Genomic DNA, 14,942 nt, shown 5'->3' with positions numbered 1-14,942 from the left:
TGAGATCTGACGCCCCCTTCTGGTGCGTCTGAAGACAGCCACAGTGTACTTATGTATAATAATAAATAAATCTTAAAAAAAAAATTCTTATGTAAGAAGAGCTCTTCTAGCAGGGAACTTTCCTCCTCCCTCACAGCTTAGGGTCCTGAAGTTTTCTGGTGGTGTCAGAAAGCACACTGCTCAGCCAGAGGTCAGACAGGGCTGCCAGCCACGTTACCTCAGACTAGATGAGAAGAGACTCTGGAAGGGGCTCCTGAAAGGACTACCTGTTGCTTCAGGACCTTGGGAAGCACCATTGTGGGCTTAGGGTCTCAGGCAAGGAGAAGAAGGTGGAAGGAAGGGGAGGGAAAGGAAAAGTCTAGAAGACAGGACAGGGCAGAAGGAGAAAGAAAAACAGATAGGGTTTCAGGGAGTGGGGAGAACATGGCGGGTGGGTGGAGGAGGGCTAGATGTAAAGAAACACGGAGAAAGGAAGGAAGAAGGCAGTGGTTGCCCCAGCATCGGGCTGCAGCCCCGTGGTGGCTCTCACACGGCTATTTTGGAGGTGTTAATTTCTTACCTATTTGAGGAAACTTGGCAGGTGTACTCACCTATCTGGAATGTCTCAGGCTTCTGCAGACTGTGATTGTGGAATAAGGTCACACTCTCTTGAACTGCTCAAATTAAAATCAGAGAAAACGCTCTTCTGCCTTTGCTCTTAGCTCCCTGAAGAGCTGTGAGGTGCAAGCCTGCCCTTGCTCCCGCCATGGTTTCACACCACAGAGCCCTCTTTCTTCTGCTTTGGACTACTGACCTCAGTGGGCCCCACCTTACAAGACCAAGTGGCCCCCACAATACCCCTGTACCTATTTCCCTGGTCTCAGGCGAGAAGGATGCTGCTCTGCCTTTGCTCTTCAAAGCCTTCCCTCCATCCCTCCTGCGGATAGATCTCAGGCCTTAATTTTTACAAGGCATCATTGAGTAGTTGGAGAGAAGAGGAAGTTGCACAGCTTAGGAGCAGTTCATGTGCTAGGTCTTCTCCCAGCCTGGCCCCAGCCTGACTCTATCCTGTTGTGTTCCACAAGGGCCCTGCTGGGATGCTTGCCTTTCTCTCTCATACAGTCACAGGTAAACGTCTGCTCATCCAGACAGTGAACTGAGATGAGATGAGACAAAAGGCTTCTGCCCAAGTCTAGTTTGGTGAACCGACGACTTTGCCAGGCTTACTTGCAGGCACATGGGCCAGGAGTGTGGGTGGCCCCCAAATGGCTACATCAGTGGAAAGTTGCGCCACAACACGTGTGACATCTCTCCCTTCGGGTAACATTCGACTGCCCATATAGTCTAGCATTGCATACTTTAGGGCATGGTTATTTATGGCTGTTGGTGTGCAAAATGGAGTGAGTGGCTGGGATCTAGCATGAGGGCGGGACGGCCCTCCCCCACTACCTTCTATGAGAGAATGTTATTAAGCCTGTTCTTGTGAAGGTCCAAGGCTGTCCTTAGATCTACTTAGATTTCCAGATGGTAACGGAGTCATGTTTTTTATCAAGCCTGGAAGACAGTGTTTTACAACAGGCCCTCTCCTGCTTCTTGTCCACGTAGCCCTCAAGAGGAAACAACTTTACCTCTTCCCATGCTCCTTCAAGGTCTGTGTTAGTCTCTTGAAGCTTAGGTTAACAAGTGACCACAAAGCAGGCAGTTCTCAACAAGAGAAATGTATTTCTTCATAGCTCTGAAGGCCAGAAGTTCAAACTCAAGAGGTTCTTATGGTGGCTTCCTCCCAGAGGCTCTGACAGAGAAACCAAATCTGGCTTCTGGTGGCTGCCAAGACTTCTCGAGTCTCCCTCTTTTACTCCAAAGGGCATTTGTTAGGTATTGGCTTTTTTTTTCTTTTTTTTTGAGATTATAATGTAATTACTTTTCTCCCTTCCTTTTCCTTCCACCATATCTTTCCGTATATTCTATCCAATGTCTTTCAAATTCATGGCCTCTTTTTTTTTTTTTTTACTAATTGTTATTGCATGCATATATGTATGCAATCTGGGAATTTTTAAGGCTATGTTTCAGCCCATTATAGAGTCTTTATTGCTTCTAGAATGCCCTTCATTCTACACATTACCCTGTGAGTGTAACCTTGTTCTGAATTCTGAGACACAGCTAAATTACTTCCGACATACCAGTCTAATATCTGTCTATGTTACACAATTATTTCAAAGGTCAGCTTCAGCTGTTTGTAGGCTGAACTAAATGAGCACTGGCTCTATGACCAAGAGGAGGGTCCTGTGTGCCATAAACTAATGAACACTAAATGCTGATGGGGAGTGTGTGTGTGTGTGTGTGTGTGTGTATGAGAGAGAGAGAGAGAGAGAGAGAGAGAGAGAGAGAGAGAGAGAGAGAGAGAGAGAGAGAGAGAGAGAGAGCAAGACTCTGGTGCCCACATCTTAGATGTAGTCCTGCTGGAGCTGGAAGTGGAAAAAAAAAAGAGGTGCTGTCAATATCACTAGCCAATTACAGGAGGGGGTGAGCTGCCCACGGCTGGAGTCTGTTAAGGGCCTGGTGCTGGCAGGTGGATAGAGGAGACCACAGCTGCTTCACAGCACAGTTTTCCTCAGTTGTACCCTTTCAGCAATAGTAATGTTGCAGAGAGGACTGAACACTGTAGGAGAGAGGGGAGAATAAGTTCTGAGGGCCCAGCAGGGAATATCAGGGCCTGGAAGAGACTAATTTATTTCCACAGTGAGGAACCTGACGGTTGGTGTCTAAAGCCAGCGACTGTAAATTGAATTGTGTACAAGCTGGATAGATGTTTCACCGGAAGGCATCGGGAGATGCTGAAAGGTGTAGACCTTGTTAATGGGGACAGAGCTCATTGCACAGGCTCTTTTGATTGGATGATGTTAGAGGGATTGAGGTTGCTGATGGGAGGGGATGAGGCACAAGGCATGGCCACCAGGGGGAACCGAACAATATACAGCTTCTAAAGAGAACACAGGGGAACAAAAGCCCAGGGGAAAGCAGTGGACAGGCCTCGTGGGTGCCATACATTCCCCTACCACAGCAGCAGCGTTTTGGGTGCAGCAGGCTTTGCATGCCTGTTGGTGCAAAATGTCCGAGTTCTGGGAAGTTCACTTTAAGGGCCAGAGGGAGCCCCAAAACGGATTGCCTGCCACCTTCCTCATTCTTGACAGAGGAACAGTTCCACACTGAGGGCCCGAGTTCAGACTCCAGCTTGGGCCACTGCACTTCAGTACATCCCCCCTTTGTACCCCCGTCTCTTGGTTAGTTATTCACTGAGAGGGTGGGTGTGACAATCTGTCCCCAAAATACTATTTTAAACCAACAAAAATAATTTTATTTGTGTGCTCTCCCCCTCCTCTTTCTCTCCCTCTCTCTCTTCATCCCTCTCTCTCATTAGCTTGCATGTGCATGTGCAGAGGTCAGAGGTCAACTTCTGGTATTGTTCCTCAAGAGCTGTCTATCTTAATTTTTAAGGCAGAATCTCTCACTGTCACCTGGGATTTGATTTTTTTTCCAAGTTCTCAGACCTGAGAGCCCCAGGGACTTTCCTCTCTCTACTTCACAGTCACTGGGATTGTAAGCACCTCTCCACAACTGGTTTTTTATGTGGGCTGTGAGTATTAAGCTCAAGTCTTCATGCTTATATGGTAAGCACTGAGTTAACTCTTCAGTCCCCAATAGTAATAATGTCTTCTGCTATCTTATGTGTTGCCTGGGCGTGGCCAGGCAGTTCTCCTTCAGGGTGTCTTAAGGGCTGTCGTCAGATAGATGCTGAAGCTAGGGTTCCCAGGCTGGTATCCTTGCTTGTTTGTCTCTGGACTAAGGAGACTCACATGTCTGTGGGTCTTCAGACATTACTCTCTCCACATGAACTCCAGACAGTGGCTCCTGACATGGCAGTTCAAAGGCCATAGAGTGTCCCAAGAGAGAAGTGGAAACAGCATATGTTTCCAGATCCTCTTGTGGAAGCTCATGGGATAGATGTGGTGGCTGTAAACATTGTTAAGTCACCTCCATCTCACCCTGTCCTTCAAGGCAACCAGAGATGCTCACCCAGCTTCGGGGGTGAGGTGTGGATCATAGACTCTACCTCAGAGGAGGATGAGTTGCAAAGGATTTGTCAATGTCTTCAAATCACTGCACTGTACAGTTAATTGGACCAATAATCTTCCTTCATAGGATGGAAGATGCATAGTCTATTCAACTGATTCTTCTAGGGGCCATTTTGGTAATTTTAGCTCTTTGGTAATAACATGCAATGCTGAAGGGAGTGTCTGTGTGTCCCTTTTCCCTTTCTCCTTTCTGTTCTTTCTTTGGGAGGGGATGTCAAGTGAGGAGATTGCAAGATCAAAAACCAGGAACTTTAAAATCCAGTCTCCACTTGGTAAATACCTTTGAAACTGTGCTGAGAAGGCTGTGGGCTGACTCACCCTCCCACACTGTGTCGGCGTATGCATGGGCTGTGTGGCTGTCTGGGGCCAGAGCTGAACCTTACTTTTGTTGTTCCATTTTGCCTTTGTGATGCCCAATCGACATGCTTTTGTTTGTACACAGAAAGGTTTGGTGCTCTGTTCTCTTCAGGCAAGGACCCTCTTCTGGGTGACTCTGAGGTGTCCTGAGCAGCTGGGGACAAGACAAAGCAGGGAGGGCATGAAGGAACTGACCTGGCTCTCTATAAGTAGAAACATAAGCCCATGTTCCCTCCCAGGCTCTTACTGGGTCTTGTGACATCCCTCACAGCCCCATTGTTGTGGGTGAAAGCATTCCAGAAAGTGTATGAGCATTAAAATAAGATCCATTTGAGCGGTCTTTCCCTAACTGAATATGGGACCACATGTCTGGAGTTCTAATCTCTACTCTCTGATAAAAAAAGTCCTGGTTCTCCTTGACCAAGACTTAGAGAAGGGATAAAATAGGTGGCAATATTTAGATGACTATCATTACAGTAAAACTCCCCCGGGACTAACTTGTCTAGATAATTGCTTATGGAATTGATGTCCATTCACATATGGGCACCACATGTGAAAGTCCAGTTACACATGGACTTTCGAAGTCACATGACACCTGAACCTGGAAGGGGATGATGCTTTCTATTTTAGGTTTCTGCTGGGATCCTGGAAAGCAATGCAATGCCAGGATTTGTTTTTCTTTGTAAAATTGGAGAGGGAGCCTAGTGGGAACTGACACTTAGTTGGATTCTTCCACAAGAGTCTGGCACGGAGGATCCCATCCTAAATTTGAGAGCCACAAGACTAAATCTTTTTTTCCAGCAGTTATTTACCTGGTAGGTGACTTTGGGCAGGCCCTCCTCTTTAATGCTTTCTAGAAGGCCCATGAAAATATGACATACACAAAACCGCAGCTCTGGAACTTGGTGGTGGTAGGGCATCTCTGAAGACTTTTACTTCAATATCCCATTGTCTTAAGATTGCTTCCTTAACTGCTGCCACTTCCTTATGGGCAGGAAGGTTTGGACAAGGAGAATTAAATACTGTATCCTTGGCAAAAGGCATTTCTTAGTCCAGACAATCATTAGAACAAAATACCACAAATCATGTAGTTTACAAGTAACAGTAATTTATTTTTCACAATTCTAGGAGCTGGGAGCTTCAAGATCAGGGTATTGGACTCCTTCCTCACAGATGGTACATGCTGCTGTGTCTTTACCAGGTAGAAGGAACAAGATATGTCTCTGGAGCGTCTTATATGAGAATAACAATTTAATCATGACCTAAACCTACCCCTACCTCACCTTCATCTTTTCTCCACACCAGTATCTTAAAAGTTGGGATTTCGATATGTAATTATGCAGTGGTCCTATATATTTAATATAGGAGGGATATTTTTTCCTTAAGCTAGAATTGAAATGGGGAAAAGGATGGAGAATGGAATGTGGGGTATGTCTGTATCACCAATTGATCCCATGTGGCTAGAGTCTCAGCATCAAGCAAAGATGTTATGGATGAGACAGGGGAAAGGGATCAATGTTTCAGCCTGTATATACTGGGTGTCAATCAGGGGAGGCATGCAAAAGTAGTGGGCTCAGGTGAGCTACTGTGGCTTCCAGAGTAAGAAGGAGAGAAGTAGGTCTACATAGAGTTCTGACTGCCCCCAGTGAGTCAAAGTTCCCAGCTTAAAAACGGGTCTGAGTAGGGGATGTTTTTCACAGAGGCTTCTGGGAGGCTGCTTCTCAGCCTTGGCTTTGTCGCTTTCTTCAGGAGGACACAGAACAGATATGACATGAACCCTGCTGTCTTCCAGTGACAAGCCCCCTTTGATGGCTACCTTCTGGTCTGTTTTCTGTTTAGTTTTCATCACCTTGCGTGAGATTGAGGTTTGTAGAGTGTGCTGGGTCAGGTGAACTCAGAAATTGCAAAGGCAGAGACAGTTTCCCTAGGATAATGGGCGTATTGGAAGATGACTTGCCGGAGGGCAAGAAGAAAGGGAGGTTTAATTGTTTCTCTCCAGATTTTAAGGGTGTTGACACCAGGCTCTGTATTTGCAAAACCAAACTCTACTCACTGACAGCCCACAGCTCTCTAGCAGGGAAGCTGTGCTTCTACTAACTACTTATTCCTTATTCACCAGTGTTGAGTGAGCTTCCACGATCGCAGTTTCGGCTCTTAGGCACTTTAGAAGCAGCAATGAACAAACAGACAAAACTCTCAAAGTTTATGTCCCCAGTAGGGGAGACAGAATAAATAGAGGACTAAGAGGTGTGAACAATACAAGCCTGTGCCCTCCATAGATCACAGCTTCCAGAAAAGAGGGCATGCCTCTTTGCTCCGCTCTCCAGTCCCTGGCCACCTGCCTCTCCAGCCCCACTGCTCACTTGCCCGGGAGCCTTATGAATCTTGTATCCTGTTGCCTCCAAACCCGGGTAGCTTCCCTGTCCGTAGGTTCTTGATTTAGTTGCATACCAGGTTTTCTAAAACCATTCCGATGTCACATTTTTTTCTTCCTATTTCTTTTATCCTTAAAGTCTTGACTTAGTTTGAAATCATAACCAGAAGCTGGGTTGGGTTAAAGAATTCTGGCTCCATTTCTATGCCTCTGTTGACACCCTTACACTCCAGTCTGACAGCATTAGTTTTAGCCCACAGCCCAGTACATGCTTAGCCAGTGCTTTCTGTATTCAAACCTCAGATTAGCATGTGGACTCCAGTGAGAGACAGTTCAGGACCCTTAGGGTCTAGTGGTACTCAGCAAGGGAGTGGCTTCCTCAATTCTGATGCCTCCAGCCCTTGTGGTTAAGCACAGTCAGGCTGAGAACAGCCTGACCCAGATGCTCATCCAGGTCCACAGTGGCTTCTTATTATACTTCAGAGCATACTCAACAGGCTTGAGCCCTGCTCTGGGTGTTGTCCTCCCATTGCCAGTGGATGCTATCCAAGGGCTGAGCTGTGTGATCCGGCAGGTGGATGAGCAGGGCCTCGGCCACAGCTCAGCTCAAAGATGCCAAAGCAAACACTGGGTGTCTCAACTGGTTGCATTCCTGAGCTCATTAAATGGGATGAGCTGAGCTCAGCTAGATGGAGGACAGGGAGGAGCCTGAGAGTCGGAGCCCTGGGAATACAGGGGCCAGGCAGTGGCACCCTCTGTAAGGGACTCAGTGCTTGGTCATCTCTGTCCCTTTGTCTGTCCCGATTCAATCCCCTCTATAGCTTAATGTGTCCCAAACATGGTGTAAGCTTTGGGAATTTTTTTTTTCCCTGCGGAGGGCATTTTTGACACTGCTCAGAAGGGACTCTCAAGTAGGCAAACAGACAGGCTTGGGTGGAGGCAGTCAGTCGACAGGAAAGGATTATGTGAGACACAAGCTAATGTGACAGGCTGCCCAGCGGAGAACTGGCAGGCTGGGAGTTCATAACCTGAGGAGAGTCAGGCAATACCAACGAAAGAGAAAGTGCCTTGAGGATCTTCAGGGTCACTTTTGGGACAAGATGTTCATGAAAGATGGGCAGGGTATGGATTAGCACCTGGGTAACTATTTTGCTTTGCCTTCAAGCCAGCTCCATGGTTAAACTCTTCTTCAGTGTGAGGCTAACCCGAACAGGAAATGGGTTTTATGGCATGTGTCACCTTGTGATGTTTGTGGGAGTCGAGTATTATACTAATTCCTATTTCATGCAACGAGAGAGTGTGGATGAAGGAGAGAAATCAAATGGAAGTGCATATAGGTTCTGATTCTGAGGAGTTATGCAGCCTTGGGCAACTTTCCTACCCTTTCTCCGTCTGTTTCCTATTATGTATTAAGGATAGTGCTACCCTGAGATGAACAGGTTTCTGGAAAGTAATTTGTATCAGATGTGGGAATGTTTAAGTCAACTATTACTTCGGTCTTAGTGTATTTAGAGTGCATTTTAGTAAAAATCACCAAGGTATCTATGGAAGGCTGGAGGGGAACAAAATTCTGGAACTATAAAATGAGTGAGCCAATGAGAAGGGACTGGTGAGGCTGGGCCCAGCCATAGTGAAAGTGATCTAGATTTCCCTGGTTATAGGACCCTGTTTATGTACTGGTGGTATTTTTAGGAACAAAAGTCGAAAGACAATTAAACCCAGCCATAATCAGAAGATAACAACATGTTGTTTTGTCACTTAGCCCTAAAAAATGACTTGAAATGAGTTTTGGAAGGAGTGTTGGGGTCAGGCTCAGTGGCATAGAGATTTGAGTAACAAGCAAAAGGGATGCACTAAACCGGGGTCCTAGGGGTATCGTGGGATGGGCTCGCTCATGCATGCATTTTGTCTCTCTGATAGAAATAGGACCACTCTAGCTATGCCCGAGAGACCATGCTGATTGACTCTCCTTGGCTATCGACAGCAGGGCCCCTGCACTGAGAAGGATGCTGCTTATCTTCCAGGACATACTTTTTGCATTGCTATGACCCTTGCTGCCTGGAAGGAAGGGTTGGGCTGAGCTCAGCAGGTGGCCTGCAGATGTTACCTGAATATCAAAGTGTCATTATTTAATTGGTGTGCATATGTGTGTGTGTAGGTATATGTGTTTCATATGCTCTTGGGTGCACAAGTACCTATGAATTTCGAGGTCACAGGTCAAACGTCAGTGTCATCAGCTGCCTGTCTTGTTTAGAGACTGCATCCCTTCCTGTCCTGGAACTCAGGCCCTTGTGCTTGTGTGGCATGCATTTTACCAAGAGATTTATTTGCTTATCTCTAAGAATGCTTATCTCAATTTTAAGAGAAGAGACTGGTTCTCGTTGACACAGCGCTGAGTCTGCACATCTCCCATGCATGGAGAACAGCTGCCTTCCTGGTCTTTCCATGGTTGTCTGTTCCCAAGACTCATGTTGACTCGAGTGTGGCTTTTCTTGGAGCTTCCTTTTGCTTACCAGGCAGGACACAAATTAAGGAGTGTAGCATCCCAGGCATACTGACTGGTCTCGCCTTATACGCCGACCGTCCTTTACACACTCATTGGCAAACTAGAATGCTTTCTGTCTCCAGTGTAAAACCTCCACACTTCTGCATGGCTCTGCCTCACATCGAACACAGCACCCCTGGTCTCTTCAGCATCTGTCAGATGGATTACATTGAACAAAAAAATGAATTCAATAGGATGGCCATAAGAAATACACATGTTAAGCAACTTTAGATACTGACCTGTGAGCTTTGTGTGTGTGTGCCAGAGGAGCAAAGTGACAAGAGTGGCCTTGGCAATGAACTTCTACCTGCTCTAGCATCACCTTTCAGTCATGGAGGCAAAGTAGGAGCCATCTTTGAAGATGCGCTAGAGTTTTGAGTACTTGTGAGCTTTCGTGTATTTAGAGACACTCCACCAGGGTTGTGGGGAAAAAGAAAAACGTTGGGAGTCTCAAAAAGAGACAGGAAAACTGTTTTCCTAGATGAAAAGGTGAATCACTGTGCTTTCTCTTCTCACGGTTTGGGTCTCTGACAGGTGGTGAGAGTGGCCCGGTAGAGTGACATCTTCTAGTCAGGTAACTGCTTTCCTCACTCCTGCTGGTGAGAAGAAGCCACCTTTCTCCTCTGCAAATGCTTCATCCTCCGCTGTGATTAAGGCTCTGCACCCTTCAGAACTGAGCGCACTTTAACCCTTTAAGCTCTGCTTTCTCATCTGGAAGAAAAGGAGGCTAGGCTAGGTATTAACACTGCCCAGACCCAGCTTCTCCCAGAGGCTGACATTAGGGGTTTGGGGATGGGTTTAGACCACCTATGGGATTGTAAGTCAGGTTCCTTCCATCTCTGACCGGGCTGGACTCCTCGCATGTCAAAACGCTAACTTCTTCCAGTCCAGGGGCTGCATTTGATTTTTCACTGGGCAGAGGCTTCAATCCTGCATGCGTCTTTCATTGAACCTTTTATCCTTCAAGTCAGAGGGTGGGAACTCTATTATTTCTTGGTCCTGTTTAAGGAGCAGTCCACAATAGATGCATATTTGGTGTCTCCCCCCCCCCCCCACAGATGGCAACCAGGGCAAAGGCTCATTCACATGACTGGCCTCGTGTGTACCCAAGGCAATTGTGAACATGGCTCAAAGAACCATATTTTTAGAATATTTGTTAAGGACGTGTGTTAAGTCCTGTGTCAAGGCCACTGCCTATAGAGGAATTGTCTTGTTAATGATGTCAGTTGTGTGTCTGCTAAATTCTCTGCACTAAGTGTTCTTTGTTCACGTGTATGGATTGAGCTTCTCATTGCCCTGTGGGTTTGGGTGTCCACAGGTGTGTCACAGATATGCCAAGTGAGACCGTCAGAGAGTCGTAGAACCTCCCAGAGGCCCTGGGTGATTTAAGTCCAGGCCAATGCAAGCACAAAGACCTCAGTGAGTCTGAACCTTATGCTGTGCATTTCAATCCTCAAAGCAACTTTTGGTGTAGCCTTTAGAACATCTAACTCTTTAGAACAAGGAAACTGGAAAGCTCCAGAAGCCTGTTAAAAGTGGTTGAGCCCGGAGGTAGGCATGATGAATTGGAACTTGTGCTTGGGATCTGCTTTCTCTAGAGATTCTCACACAATCCTGGGACTTTGTGTCTGCAAGTTCCATGTTTGTAGATTAAATTATGGGGGAGGGTGGAAATCTGGGGGGGAAATCATGTCTGAACTGAATGTTGTTTTCTGGTCAGTTGCTAAGCAGTTCAGTATAATTGGGTTTTATTATTTATTTATTTATTTATTTATTTATTTATTTATTTATTTATTCACTTTTCATCCCAATCACAGCCCCTCCCACCTCTCCTCACAGTTCTACCCTCACAAATCCCTCCTCCTGTTACTCTCTCCCCTTCCCTTTTTGGGTATCATCTGGGACATCAAGTTCAAGCAGGACTGAGCACCTCCTTTCCCACTGAGGCCTGATCATGAAGTCCAGGTATGGGAAGGGGATCCAATGGCAGGCAACAGAGTCAGAGACAGCCCCAACTTCCATTGTTAGAGGACCCACATGAAGACCAACTTGCACACCTGCTACAAATGTTTAGGGGGCCTAGGCCCAGCATATCCATGCTCTTTGGTTGGTAGTTCAGCCTCTGTGAACCCCCATGGGCCCAGGTTAGTTGACTCTGTAGTTCTTATTATTTTTAATTATGTGTATATGTCTGCATGTGGGTATATGCACAAGTGTGTAGGTGCCATGGAGGACACTGGTGTCAGATTCCCTGGCACTGAGTTACAGATGGCTGTGAGCTGCCAGTAGGTGCTGAGAACCAAACCCCGGTCTTCTGGAAGAACACCAAATGTTCTTAATCCCGAGCCATCTCTCTATTGCCAAATCCAGTATATTTATTTCCATAGTCGTACATTGTGTTGGGTATTAAAAGCTCTGTAGAGATTATTTATGCACACAGAGGAGTATATGAAAGTCATACCACTTTGTGTAAGAGACTTGAGTATCTGTAGATTTTGTGTTTTTCAGGGCTCCTAGGATCAATTCCTCATAGGTACCAAAGGGTCAACTGAACATTATTTCATGGGCTGGGAAACTGAGGCTCAAGTGGATGCTGTGATTTTCAGTTACACGGTAAGCAGAGATGATAAAGCTGATGCCTTCCCCACAACACAAATTCATTGTTGAGCTTTGGAACAGTCTCCCTTGATTTCACTGTGGTAAACGGAACGGTTTATCACCAGGTCTCAGCGATGGCGGTCGTTCCCAGTTCTTTTGGTTTACAGAGGCTCCATGTTCGACTCAGTATGGAAGGTGACGTGTTAGCAGAAAGGACCTGACAAGATGAGACAGTGAGCCGGTTACATGAGCACCCACTCACCATTAGACCAGAACTCCACCCCGGCATAATCCCCCAAAGGCTGTGCAGCAGGGCGGACACATCCAGTCCGAGCAGATTTGCTGTTGATGGGTCCTGGACTGAGGCCAGCCTCTCTGGAGGACCAATCCTGGTTGGAGGAGGAGACTTCCTGTAGGGACTTTATGAATGGCATGTGGGTGTTGGCTTAGCAGCAGACCTTGGGTTAGGAGCAGGACTCACCAGCCCCCCAGCCTCAGACCTGCAGGAGCCCTCTGGTAAAAAAAAATCTTTGCCCACTTACTACTTTACATTAATTTGTAACCTGAAAGTCATTTTTTTACTTTCAATTGAAAAGTATATATTTAAACAATTTTTCGAAGAATCCACTACTTCCCAGAGCCGTCCAAGGCTGGGAGTTTCTGTGTCTGTCTCTGGAAACTGAGGCATCTCTCCAATTGTCAGAAGGAGAGAATGGGAGTAGCAAGGCAGAGCAAAAGAGCCAGGGAGACCCGGGGGTGGGGCGGGGTGGGTGGGTGCTGCAGAGTGGCCTGCTAGGATGGGCAGGCAGGAAATCAGGGGTCAGCTTTCGTCTGTCCGGGAGAGAATCATCGGAAGTTTTCTGTCTGCAGATCACCTTTCCTTATCACTTTTCCAGCCAGCTTTGTGACTCTAAATGTTGGACGGAGAATTGATAAGGGTAGGTGACTGGCACTCACTGCCTTCAGAAACTCTTGGCTCACCTGCACCTTCTTGTTGGGGAAAAAAAAAAAACAATGCAGCTGTCCTTGGATGCTCTGGGGTACCACAGGACGTGAGGAGGAGGTCTCCTGGGAAGGGCAAGACTAGTCTGAGCTTCCTTCCTGAGGATGCTGGGATAGACTTGGTGAAGTTTTCAGTTTGCTTGTTCAAAAAGTACTTTTTGTACCTGGGCTTAGGGTCTGCTCTAGGAGGACAGTAGGTGGGGGATTGGGGTTGGGGAGTCCTTATTTTGAGGCTGTTAAAATAGATAGCTGGATGGTGAATGAAAAGGCTATGGAGTTATGGAATTTTAGGGGCTCCTATTTTTTTTTTTTAACAGGTAAGAACAGGAATTTCTGATTTAAGCCAAAAGTTGCATCCTGGAAATTGTCTTTAGCAAATGACCGGATACTCACTAAACTCCTCTGTCTTTTTCAGTTTGTTGGGCATGCTCTAAGGGGATGTTTCTCAGCAACGACTAAACACATTGTTTTGTATTAAAGATGGCTGCTTATTATGTTGTTGATTCAGACTGATTCTTTATATCTCATAATTATTTCTGAGAAATCAAATCCAGTATGTTCTGTGAATGGGAAAATGGCGGTAATTAATGACACATGCTTGAGTCTAACTTCATCTGTGTTAACGAAATCAAGCCACAGATAAACCACTCTGTACTATAAATGCTTCCATGTCCTGGACTGATAATTACAGCCATGATTTGTAACTCAGTTGAAAAGCTCTCTCTCTCTCTCTCTCTCTCTCTCTCTCTCTCTCTCTCTCTTCCTTTTTTTGTGGTTACAATTAAATGTTATGTTTTCCTTAAAGAGTAGATATAGTTTTTAGATTAAGATTGTGCTTTAAAACAAGTTCATTTTGTTTTGAGATAGGATCTTATTACATAAGCTAACTCCAACTCATGGTGCTCCTGCGTCTTCCCATGAACGTTGGGGTTAAAAGCATGTACCACCCTGCTAGCAAAACAGTTGTAGGTGTATGTATATAAACACACTCACATACATACATACACACATCACACACACAAGCGATACGTGTGCATGTCCAAGCATGTGTGCAGGAAGATCAGAGGAGGATATCAGGTGTCCTGCTCTGTCACTTTCTGCTTTATTCCCTTGAGACAGGATCTTTCCCAATCATTTTAGCTACATTGGCTGGCTGGCAAGGCGCAAGGAGCTTCCTTTCCTGCCTCTCTCATCCCATAGCTCCATGCAGGCAGGTATGGAGTAAAACCTGGCTTTTTCTGTGGGTACTGGGGACCTGAACTCTGGTCCTTACATTTGTGCAGCAGGTGCTCCTACTGAGTGATCGACCTAGGAAAATGTGGTCTTAACTGTAGCTTCTTCTTGCTGTAACCTGGTGGTTCTGGATGATTCTAACTCGCAGTCAGTTACCCCAGAACTTCAGGGGGTGTAGCTTGGCTAGGAGCAGATGTGAGGGAATGTCCAGAAGGCATTTGGTGTCCCGTTGTTGGGGCTCCTGGCTCTAATGCAGTAGTGTACAAGCTTGGTTATCTGCTGCTGTTGATGCGTCCGTCATTCTTACAGATTCTGCTTTGATTGATGTGGTTATGGCCTAGGCCTTGCAGCTGTACAGCGTTTTCTCATGGACATCACAGACTGGTGCATACCACTGCAATGGCAGCTGCTGCTGATGGTCTGTGAGTTCGGGTGGCTACTTCCTGGCCCCAAAGGCTGCTCAGTGCCTGCCTTGTTCCTTCTTATGTAAACTGGATCTTGGGGACAGTGAGTGAAGTTGTCACCTTCTTTCAGAGGCAGCTGAGACTCTTGAGGGCTTTCATGAGATTGTTGTTACCAGAGAAAACTCAGAACCTTGCTTAGATCTCAGTAGAGGCATGGAGAGCAGCTTATGTGGCTACAGGATAGACTGGCAGAGGAACTTAAAGGACAAAGTACAGGCAGAGATTCTGTAGTTTCTCTAGCCTCCCACGCCCTGAGA

This window comes from Mus caroli, unplaced genomic scaffold (genome assembly GCF_978045245.1).
Source record: "Mus caroli unplaced genomic scaffold, Mus_caroli_1 scaffold_11, whole genome shotgun sequence".
In the NCBI taxonomy this organism is placed as follows: Eukaryota; Metazoa; Chordata; class Mammalia; order Rodentia; family Muridae; genus Mus; species Mus caroli.
Note: the sequence above shows the minus strand (reverse complement) of the source record.